Source organism: Mesoplodon bidens (assembly GCF_964165515.1).
Source record: "Mesoplodon bidens genome assembly, chromosome: 2".
NCBI lineage: Eukaryota > Metazoa > Chordata > Mammalia > Artiodactyla > Ziphiidae > Mesoplodon > Mesoplodon bidens.
In genome coordinates this window covers 158,760,019-158,772,292 of record NC_138177.1, presented here as the reverse complement: position 1 = coordinate 158,772,292, position 12,274 = coordinate 158,760,019, and the positions used below count along the sequence as shown (strand labels likewise).

Genomic DNA, 12,274 nt, shown 5'->3' with positions numbered 1-12,274 from the left:
GTGCTCCAGATTTTTTTTTAAGAAATAAAATATTATAGATTGGGTTAAAGCTCCCTTGCAAATCTTTTCCTGATAATATTTCTGTTTTTCCCCAGAGGCAATGATTATTTGGGGTGCATCATTCCATGCATATATAATTTTATACTTAATACATAGCCTTGTTGCACATGATTGTAAACTTTATATAAAACTTTAAGTTGCATTGTGCTTATCTTTCTGCAATTTTCTTTCTTTCACTCAGTGTTGTTTGAGATTTATATGTGGATTTCTAGTTCATTTATTCTAATTGCTGAATACCATTCCATTATATGAGTATACAAGTTCATCCTTTATTTATTTATTTTGTGTGTGTGCTGAAATTTTTTTTTTAACATCTACATTGGAGTATAATTGCTTTACAATGGTGTGTTTCTTTTGTATAACAAAGTAAATCAGCTATACATATACATATATCCCCATATCTCCTCCCTCTTGTGTCTCCCTCCCACCCTCTCTATCCCACCCCTCTAGGGTGGACATCCTTTATTTAAATGGATATTTTATATGTCTGATTTTGCATTTTTATAATACTCCAATGATCCTTTTTTTAATGTGGTATGCACATTCAACAAATATTTATTGAGCAAGTACAGTATACCAGGTGCTATTCTAGCTGCTGGAGATCCAGCAGAGAATAAAATAAGGCCTTGACTCCGGTGAAACTTGGCTTTCTAATGTGGAAATCCAAGAAAGATATTAGAAGAGGTTGCTTACCAACTCTTCATGTAGATAGATAGATGATAATACAGAAAAGAATATTTGTATGCTTCAGAGCATAAAAGATGAGGCTTTGAGAGCTGTGGCCACCTGAGGCTTTACCCTACCGGCCCACAAGTTGGGAAGGTCTGTTCTAAGGTACTTACTTAGAGGTGGACTTGATGGGCCAAGGCTATGTGCATCTTCCACTTTAATTAGACTTCTCAGTTATACCATTTTTCTACTCCCACCCACAATATCTGTGTCTGTTGTTCCACATCCTTGCCAACATTTAATATTGTCATTTTACTCTTTTTAAAAAATTCATTGATTTCTACTTTAATAGAAGGCAGTTAATCTTTAGTATTCAATGCTTATTGCATACATTTTCATTCTTTTCTGTTTGGTAATGAAAGTGCTTAACACCATGAACTTTCCTCTAAAGTGACATTTGCCTACCATGTGTTCTTCTCATTTTCATTATTTTCTAGCTATTCGCATTTGTGACTTCTATCTTACTGTGGAAGCAAGAGTTAATTTCAAGAGGTTGGGTGGTTCCCCCCCCCCCTTTTTTTTTTTTTTTTTGCCGTAGGCGGGCCTCTCACTGTTGTGGCCTCTCCCGTTGCAGAGCACAGGCTCCGGATGCGCAGGCTCAGCGGCCATGGCTCACGGGCCTAGCCGCTCTGCGGCATGTGGGATCCTCCCGGACCGGGGCACGAACCCATGTCCCCTGCATTGGCAGGCGGACTCTCAACCACTGCGCCACCAGGGAAGCCCTTTTTTTTACTTTTTTAATAGTCTACTATAAAGCCAGTAAAATAAGAGCTAGACCTGAAAAAGAAAAAAATGATAACTACAGTAATTAAAACAGCTTTCCTGGGAATTCCCTCGTGGTCCAGTGGTTAGCATTCAGCGCTTCCACTGCTGGGTGCCTGGGTTCAGTCCCTGGTCGGGGAACTAAGATCCTGCAAGTGTGGCCACAAAAAAAAAAAAAAAAAAAAAAAAAAAACAGCTTTCTTTGTTGAATACCTACTATGTAACCTAGTACTTTTCTCAGTGCTTTATGTTATTTCACTTCTCACAACCTATTATTTTATGGAAGAAACTAAGACACGGAGGTTAACGGTCACATAATTAGTAAACAGTGAATCTAGGATTTGTACCCAGGCAGCGTGACTCCATAGCTCATGCTTCTAATCACTGTGCTCTGCTACCTTTTATATAAACTGTTATCACAGATATTCCTAAACTACCAGAAGTACATTGAAGAATAGAAGATGGCAGAAATAGCAGTGTATTTTTTTAATCTCCCAAATCCCTTCATAAAAGCAAAAACCCATGCATGGCATCTATAGCAAGTCTTGGTGATAAGGTATCCCCACAATCCCAAAATAAAATTAGCGACAAACTCAAAAGCAGCTGTAGAACCTGAGTAGTGCCATTTATCTGTATGGAAGGTCATGGATGAAAATCAGTGGGACGTCTGATGGCCTTGAGAATAGATCTCCCAAATCAACAGGTTTCCACTGGAAAGCATGGCCAGCCAATTTGAAAACTGCAGCCAAAAAGTGAAGGTTCCTGGAGATGCCAATTTGCAGGTGAGTTTAAGGGGACTGTGCTAAATTCCAAATTTGTGGGAGTAGTCTAGGTCCTACGAGCTCTTGAAACTAACAAATGTAAGTTTCATTCCAAAACAAAACCCTTTCAAGGAGAAACTGCTGGCTGTATACACCAAATTCTGCAGGACAGGGACAATAGGGTCAAAGGAAAGACAATGTATAATGTGAAGTGAGGGAGAGAAGCAAAGGAAGCAGATCTCAGAACTAGGTCATTTATTTTAGTCACTTTGTGAAAATAATAGTATTTCATGAACCTTGAAGACGGAAAAGTTAATTCTGTCTCTTCTCAAAAGTACAGGTAAATGTTTCACTTAAAACTTAGCAACAGAAAAGAATTGTGAAATATGATACAAAATTATAAGAATATAGAACAGTAAATCCTTACAAAACAAAAACCTGTTTCAAACCAAGCTAAAAGAAATTAAGAAAGGATAAAAGCTATAAGAACTATAAGAATTAGAAAAACTCAGATGAGTAGACAAAAGAAACGTTTAAAAAGATAAATGGCAAGAATTCAGGAAAGCATTAGAAATTAAAAGTCACTGTAAAAGTGAAAACTAATCTAGAAGGAACTCAAAAGTGAATAAACACAATTGATAAACACAATTGAGAAATAAGGGTGGAAATGGAAAGAAGGAAAATGTTTTAAATCAAGAGAAGGGTGATATCACATATTGAAAACCTGATATCCATATAAATAGAGTCTGCAAAGAAATCCAAAGCAATGGAAAAGAGCAAATACTAAGAACTATGTGCCAGTTATTATGCTGTTGTCTATGCACCCACCCCTCTATACTCGGCTTTGTGGTGATCATTTCTGCTTTAGCTGGATTTAGCCTCTGCCAATAGGGGTCACTAGAGGGAGACTGCAAGTCTGAAGGAAAGGATTTGTTCCATCCTTTCTTTCTGTGAGCTTTATGTCTGCTTGTGGTTCTTGTGAGCATTATGCCAGCAATGCTGTTTTCATCCAGCACTTCCCTAGCAGCAGCTGAATCTGGTTGCAGTTTCTCTTACACTTGGCAGAAGCCCTATTGTCATGCCTCCTCCTGTCAGAGACACCCACAGCCCCTCTTCAGGGATCTAGGTCTTAGGCCCAAGCTGAGAGACCAGCACCAGCATCATCCCTCCTCAGAGGTGTAACTTCCAGCTCCATGAGGCCCCTCTAAATTTAAATCCCTATCTCCTTTCTTTGTTCTCTCATCTCAGGATATTAGCTGCTACCTCCATGACATCTTGATGTTCTCTTTATTCTTTCAGTAACTTAGTTAACTATACTTAATATGTCCTTACATTCTCTCTGTTCAGATAACTAGTATGGCTTCTGCTTCCTGACTGAACCCTGGCTGATGCACTGAATCCAAGAGAACTTGCTTGAAATTAGAAAGACCTTCTGTATTGAAAAGACACTGTGCACCTAGGAACACTGACCCAGAATGGTCAGTACTGAGAAATGGCCTAAAGAAAGAATGAAAAAATTTATAAAGGGTTTTTTGAAGAAAAAGTCCTTTGAGAGTCCATGCCAAAAAAAAAGCAGGTATAGGGAAGGTAAATCCGATTATTTTCACACTTTTCCATAATGACACTCTATGCCAAAAGACAATGAAGTAATATGAACTTACTCAGGATTTTATATCCAGCCAAATGGACTTTAAAGCATAAGAGTCACAGGCTATCATCAATATGCAAATTCATGGAACATTGTTTCCATGACCCCTACCTGAAGAATGTATTAGAATAAGGTTCAGATAACCAGATTGACTGAGAGGCATTGATGTAAAGCATGGTAAAGTTTTGCAAGTATTAAATGACGAATAAAATATTACCTTGTTTAATGCATCTAGGCAATGATCATCAATGGCTGCTCACATCACTAATACAGCCAGACATTGTGTACTTCCTAATGGACATATTCACCAGCTGAGATATGCATCCTTCTCAGAGGTCTGAATTTTAGTTCAACAGGACTCTTCTTCCAGGCTTCTAAGTATTAATAATTCCACCTTCTCTTTTTTCTCCCTGTCCTAGAAGCTTCCTACAGTTGCTGCTGCTGTAATACCTTAGTGATCTAGCCTTTCTAGTTCTATAGTTCAAATAACATGTGCTTCCAGTCTCCTGGCTGGACTTTGACTGATATAGCACTACCTATGAAGTAATCTTGCCAAATAATTTGATCTTGAATCTTATCAAGACCCTAGATCTAGCTGCTTGTTTACTGGAAATACAGGGGGTCAGAGGAACATATTAAACAACATCAGTGGGATTAACCAGCAAAATCCAGATCCTAGGAGACTGCACAGTTATATAAACAAAAAACTTTAACAAAAACTTACAAGGAAAAAATAAGATGGCAGAGCACCCTATAGATGAAAGGAGAAGCAGGAGTCATGTCAATGAATTGCAGTGTGTAAACCATGTTTAGATCTTTAAGCAACTGTGAACAATGGATATTTGTAGTGACATTGTGGTTATGTGTTTTTTTAAAAGTCACTTTTAGGGACTTCCCTGGTGCAGTGGTTAAGAATCTCCCTGCCAATGCAAGGGACACAGGTTCGAGCCCTGGTCCGGGAAGATACCACATGCCGCAGAGCAACTAAGCCCGTGCACCACACCTAATGAGCCTGCGTGCCACAGCTACTGAAGCCCGCGTGCCTAGAGCCCATGCTCTGCACCAAAGAGAAACCACTGCAATGAGAAACCCACACACCGCAACGAAGAGTAGCCCCCTTGCCACAACTAGAGAAAGCCCGGGTGCAGCAACGAAGACCCAACGCAGCCAATAAATAAAAAGTCACTTTTAGACAAAAATACTTCAGGCATTAGTGGATGAAACTACATGAAATCTGGGGCTTCAAAATAATAACGGGAGAGGGGGAGTACGTGAGGGTCAAGATGAAACAAGATTGGCCATGATTTCATAGTTGAATCTAGGTGATAGGTACATAGGGATTCATTGTATTGTTACTCAGCTTTTTTTTTTTGGCTGCATTGGGTCTTTGCTGCGCACGGGCTTTCTCTAATTGTGGTGAGCGGGCTGCTCCTTGCAGTGGCTTCTTTCGTTGAGGAGCATGGGGTTTTGGTGCACGGGCTTCAGTAGTTGCGGCTCACGGGCTCTAGAGCACAGGCTCAGTAGTTGTGGCGCACAGGCTTAGCTGCTTCGCGGCACGTGGGATCTTACCGGACCAAGGCTCGAACCTGTGTCCCCTTCATTGGCAGGCGGATTCTTAACCACTGCGCCACTAGGGAAGTCCCTGTTACTCAGCTTTTACATGTGAAGTTTTCTATTATGAAAATTTTTTTAAATGATGAACTATTACCCGTTGCAGTTCATGTCAAGAATGTAAAGGTGTTTCAATATTAGGAAATTTATTAATGAAATGCAACAAAATATATCAAATTAAAAAAATGATATCAATATATACACTAATTTAGCATTGATAAAGCTTTAACTTTTGTGCCTGCTTTTTAAAACCTTGGTAAAATTAGAATAAAAGGTTTCTTCTGTTAACAATAAAATGTTGGTAATATATTTATTAATGTGTACGTATAGACCTAGCCAATAGTATGTATAACATCATGCTTAAAGGTGAAATATTAGGAGCACTACCACAAAAGTATCAGAAACAAGCCATAGATACTATCAACCGTCTTACATATTTTTAGATAATTGTAGGTTTACATAAAGTAGCAAGAAATAATACAGAAAGATCTCATATATCATTCGCCCAGCTTCCCCCTATGGTAACATCTTGCATAACTATAATACAATATCACAACAGGAATTTACACATTGATACAATCCACTGATCCTATTCAGATTCACCAGTTTTACATGTACTCATGTGTACTTGTATTTACTTTTATGCAGTTTTATCATGTATGGATTTATGTAATCACCACTATAGTCAAGATACAAAATTCCATCAACACAGTGATCCCTTGTGATACTTTTGTAAGTACACCAAGCTTCCTCTCTCCCTTCTATCCCTAACCATTGGCAACTACTAATCTATACTCCATCTCTATAATTTTGTCTTTTCAAGAGTGAATGGAATCATACAGCATATAGCCTTTTGGGACTACTTTTTTCACTCAGCATAATACCCTTAAAATCTACCCAAGTTGTTAACGTGTCTCAATAGTCCACTCCTGTTTGTCCTTGAGTAATGTTTTTGATGTACTTGTTTAACAGTTCACGCTTTGAAGGACATTTGGATTGTTTCCAGTTTTAGGCTATTACAAATAAAGCTACTATGAACATTTGTGTACATGATTTTTGTGTAAACATAAATTTTCATTTTTCTAGTCTAAATGCCCAAGAGTACCATTGCTGGATTGAATGGTAATTACATGTTTAGTTTTCTATAAAACAAAAAAACAACAACAAAAACTGCCAAACTATTTTCCAAAGTAGCTGTACCATTTTACGTTCCACCAGCAATGTATGAGCGATCCAGATTCTCTGCATCCCTTGCAACATTTGATGTTGTCACTACTTTTTATTTTAGCCATTCTGATAGGTGTGTAGTTATATCCCACTGGAGATTAGATAGATGATAGATAGATAGATATATAGATAGATAGACAGATATAGATATATATACTCCCATTAATTTGCATTTCTCTTAAGGTAATGATGTTGGGAATATTTTCATGTGGTTATTTGCCATCCTCTTTGGTGGAGGAGTTGGCCTCAGCTAGAAATATGGACAGTTCATCCATTATAACAGAAAAAAATGAATATGTAGGTACAGGGACTTCCCTGGTGGTCCAGTGGGTAAGACTCTGCACTCCTAATGCAGGGGGCTGGGGTTCGATCCCTGGTCAGGGAACTGGATCCCACATGCGTGCCACAACTAAGATTCCGCATGCTGCAACTATGAGCCCAGATGCCACAACTAAAGATCCTGCATGCCGCAACGAAGATCCCGCATGATGCAACTGAGACCGGGCACAGCCAAAATGAGTAAGTAAATAATTTTTTTTAAAAAAAGGGAATATGTAGGTACGGATGTAGGTAGGTGGGGAGATATGACTGTAGAAGCTTGTGAAAGTTCTGAGTGTTTCTGTTTTCTCAGTGAAACAGAAAAGGTCATCTTCTGAAAATGAAGATGAAAGAAGAGGCATTGGAGCTTTGAAGAAAGGATATGGCATGAAATAGAATTTAATAAAGATGAAAATCGTGTGATTGCTGGGCAGCAAAAAGGGATCCCTAGAGATCAGTAAGCAGACTTTAAAGACAGTCAATGTATATGGATTAGACAGAGAATTATGATTTTGATTTTTGCCAGATGAGTTCAATTAAGCAGAAGTAAGGCAGAGGAGTTAGAATGTAAGCAATGCCAAATAAAACTTATCAGTATTAAGTATCTACCATTTTACTGAGTGCTTACCATCTACTAGGAACATTAAAGAGTAGCAAAGTATTGAAAGTAAACTTCTTATCTCATCCATTCTTATATCTAGGAAATGGTGTTAACTCTTCATTCTGCTCCCTCTTTAGGCAGGCCAAATCTTCTAGGGAGATGGCAAGGGCAATAAGCACGCTGAAAAATGTTTCTAGATTACTACAATCCCAGGCCAGCTCACATGGGACAGTGGTAGACTGAGCCTCCCTGTGAGCCTCCTTGCCCCTTTAGTTCAAGGTTTTCTTCATGCAGTGATACTTACAAAATAGCAAACAGTCAAAACAAGGTGGGTATACAATTACGTGCTTTATTAATTACAATGACATTACTTGAGTCCTCAGGAGAAGCAGCACAGCTCCAATACCCTGAAAGTTCTCCAACACGCATGTTTAAATTTATATATGCATACAAAACCAGAAGCCCTCTCTTCTTGTTCTCTTGTTTGACTCCACCTGAGTTTCCACCAGTATGTCTCCTGATAGAAGTCTATACCAGTTCCATGGGCTACCCACTTTCATGCCCCAAAGAGACCTTTGCTTTTACACCCATCTTGTTTTATTACCTTTATTAGTATCTGCTCAGTTCTTCCTTAATACTAATTATAATGTTAGTTGGTTTTCCTCCAAATATATGGAAGCTATATTTTGCTTTTTAATCAAAAGTATGCCCCCCCAAAAAATATATATATATATGTGTGTGTGTGTATAATCTATTGCTTCTGTTTCTCTGAAGAACCCTAAGATGTATATACGTATTCCACTAAAGAAAATGAGTCCATAGAAAACCAAAGATAATCTTTTCTTTAGGAAAAATAAAAAACTACTGGAACTCATATAAAGCAGTGAAATTTAAAATATGTCATCTATGTAGGAATGGATAGTTCACTGGGCCAGATATATAAAGAAATCTAGTATATGATGAAGACAGCTGAACTAGTGAAGGCAATTTTGATTATCAAGTGACCGAAGCAATTCAAACTAGCTTAAGCAAACATATTACTTAAGTGAATTGTGAAGTTGAATTCAGGTAGAACTGGAAGCCATGCAAATGATGTCACCACAGCTCTTTCTTTTTATCATTAAGCTTTGCTCTTCTATATTGGTTTCACTTTCAAAGAGTTCTCTCTGAGGTAGAAAAAGATGACTAAAGCGAAGCCTGGCCTTTTGCCTTTCTCCATGGTGCCCATTACTTAGCCAATAAGGCTGATAGTCCCAGAGGAATATGAACTCAGGAAAAGATTAGATAGCTGAGGAGCATAAACTATTGAAGAAATGCAATAAATTGACTAAACTACAGGGCAAGAAGAAGATATAAAGAAATATCCAGAACAAAAATTTTAAATATACATAACGAATAGCCTCAAAAAGATAGGGGATAATATTGAAAACATGAAGCAAGAGTAAGAGTTATAGAGGGAAACTAAATGCTGGTATAAAAGTTAGAATAACTGAAATAAAGAACATACTCCAATAAAAATTTTTAAAAATAAAGAACAGAGGGCTTCCCTGGTGGCGCAGTGGTTGAGAGTCCGCCTGCCAATGCAGGGGACACGGGTTTGTGCCCCGGTCTGGGAGGATCCCACATGCCGCGGAGCGGCTGGGCCCGTGAGCCATGGCTGCTGAGCCTGCGCATCTGGAGCCTGTGCTCCGCAACAGGAGAGGAGGCCACAACAGTGAGAGGCCCGCATACCGCACAAAAAATAAATAAATAAATAAAATAAAGAACAGAAAAGGTAAGGTGAAGAAAATAAAAGAGAATATACAAAAAAAGGAGAAAAGAATCTAAACGTTTAACTACAAAAAAATCAACACAAAAGAAGACAGTAATGGGTATTCCCTGGCAGTCCAGTGGTTAAGACTTGGTGCTTTCACTCCGGTGGGCCCAGGTTCAATCCCACAAGCCAGCCATGTGGCGAGGCAGGAAAAAAAAAGACAGTAATTCAGGAAATGAGGGATGAAAAAGCTATAAGGCATACAGAAAACAAGTAACAAAATGACAGAAGTAGGTCTCTCCTTATCAGTAACTACTTTAAATATAAATAGTTTAAACTCTCCAATCAAAAGACAGATTGACAGAATGAATTTTAAAAACTATGATCCAACAAACAAAGACAGCACTACTGTATAATACAGGAAACTCAATATCTTGTAATAACCTATAATGGAAGAAAATGTAAAACAAGTATATACATTATATATATATATAACTGAATCACTTTGCTGTACACCTGAAACTAACACAGCATTGTATATCAACTATATTTCAATAAAAAAAATTTTTTTTAATGATCCAGACTCAGAGATATAGAGAACAGGCATGTGGTTGCCAAGGGGGAGGGGGGGAGGGAAAGGAAGGATTGGAAGCTTGGGATTAACAGATGCAAACTATTATATATAAGATGGATAAACAACAAGGTCCTACCATATAGTACAGGGAACTATATTCAATATCCTGTGATAAACCATAATGGAAAAGAAAATGAAAAAGTGTATATATGTAAAACAATCACTTTGCTGTACAGCAGAAATTGACACAACATTGTAAATCGACTATAATAAAAATTTTAAAAATAATAAAACATGATCCAACTATATGCTGTCTATGAAAGACTCACTTTATTTTTTTTTATTTTTTTTTTCTTTTTGGTTGCGTTGGGTCTTCGTTGCTGTCCACGGGATTTCTCTGGTTACGGCGAGCGGGGGCCACTCTTCGTTGCAGTGCAAGGGCTTCCCACTGCAGTGGCTTCTCCTGTTGGGAGCACGGGCTCTAAGCGTGCGGGCCTCAGTAGCTGTGGCATGCGGGCTCAGTAGTTGTGGCGCACAGGCTTACACCACGGCATGTGGGATCTTCCTAGGCCAGGGCTCGAACCCGTGTCCCCTGCATTGGAAGACAGATTCTTTCTTTTTTTTTTTTTTTCTTTTTGCGGTATGCGGGCCTCTCACTGCCGTGGCCTCTCCCGTTGCGGAGCACAGGCTCCGGATGCGCAGGCCCAGCGGCCATGGCTCACGGGCCCAGCTGCTCCGCGGCATATGGGATCCTCCCAGACCGGGGCACGAACCCGTATCCCCTGCATCGGCAGGCGGACTCTCAACCACTGCGCCACCAGGGAGGCCCTGGAAGACAGATTCTTAACCACTGCACCACCAGGGAAGCCCAAGACTCACTTTAGATCCAAAGAGACAAAAAAGCTGAACTGGAAGAATGGGAAGAGATATTCCACAGAAATAGTAACCAAGAGAGAACAAGTGAATATATATTATCAGACAAAATAGACTTTAATTTTTTTAAAAGGTTACAAGAGACAAGGACATTATACATTAATAAAAAGGTCAAATATAGGTGACTTCCCTGGCAGTGCAGGGGTTAAGACTCCACACTTCCATTGCAGGGGGCACAGGTTCCATCCCTGGCCAGGGAAAGAAGATCCAACATGCTGCAAGCACAGCCAAAAAAAAAAAGGTCAAATATAGCAAGAGGATATCAATTATAAAAATTATGCATATTATAATAGATTATCAAACTATATGAAACGAAACATTGGCAGAATTAAAGGGAGGAGTAGACAGTTCTATAATAATAGTTGGAGAGAGAACCTGGCAGCCTGGAAACTCAGGCATGGAGACATCCTGCCAGGAGAAAGGGGTTCATTATGGCGGATGACCTAAAACAATTCCTGTCTAAAAATTACCAAGTGTTGAGGGGCTCCATGCTGTTGTGTCAGATAGAGTGCCTGTCATTAAAGTGGCCAATGATAATGCTCCAGAGCATGCTCTGAGACCTGGTTATCTACTTTTGCCCTTGCAACACACCATGGGAGCAAACTCGGACTTTCAAAAAATAAAATTATCATCTGTTACTATTGGGTTGGCCAAAATTTCGTTCAGGTTTTTCCACAACATCTTACGGAAAAATCCGAACTAACTTTTTGGCCAATCCAATATAACACCTACCAGACATTTCAATTCAATCATCTACCTTTGGTGGTGAGTTTCATAGCCAGCAGCAATGCCAATACAGGACTAATTGTCAGCCTAGAAAAGGAACTTGCTCCATTATTTGAAGAACTGAGACAAGTGGTGGAGGTTTCTTAGTCTGACAGTAGTTTCAATGTATATCTTATCTTCATTATATCAGACATAATGTCAATCCAGCAATCTGTAGACCACAAGAATACTTGTATCCATGTACTCAAGAAAGGGCCCCTTTTCCCACCTTACACTAAAGAAAGAGCCTATAGATAGAATTCATGGACAGATTGATATCTTTTCTTGTGTAGGGGCTTTCCTTATTTAGTGAGATCTGGGGATACCACAGAAGTAGTTCCATCTATCACAGCTCCCATGGAGTTAGTCCAGTCACCAAATATGTATGAGATTCTATTCAGTGGGTTAGAATCAGAATGATAATTTGGGGACTTCCCTAGCGGTCCAGTGGTAAAGAGTCTGTTCTTCCAATGCAGGGGGTGCAGGTTCGATCCCTGGTTGGGGAACTAAGATCCCAAATGCCACAGGGTGC

General features: G+C 39.2%; 1 pseudogene across 1 annotated transcript; it reads left to right on the top strand.

Moving 5' to 3' along the window:
- Nucleotides 1-11,408: 11,408 nt before the first annotated feature.
- LOC308605372 (ragulator complex protein LAMTOR3-like) lies at nucleotides 11,409-11,850 on the top strand (annotated as a pseudogene). The gene is made up of 2 exons: nucleotides 11,409-11,610; nucleotides 11,698-11,850. The product of its transcript is annotated as a ragulator complex protein LAMTOR3-like (transcript).
- The last annotated feature ends 424 nt before the right edge of the window (nucleotides 11,851-12,274 follow it).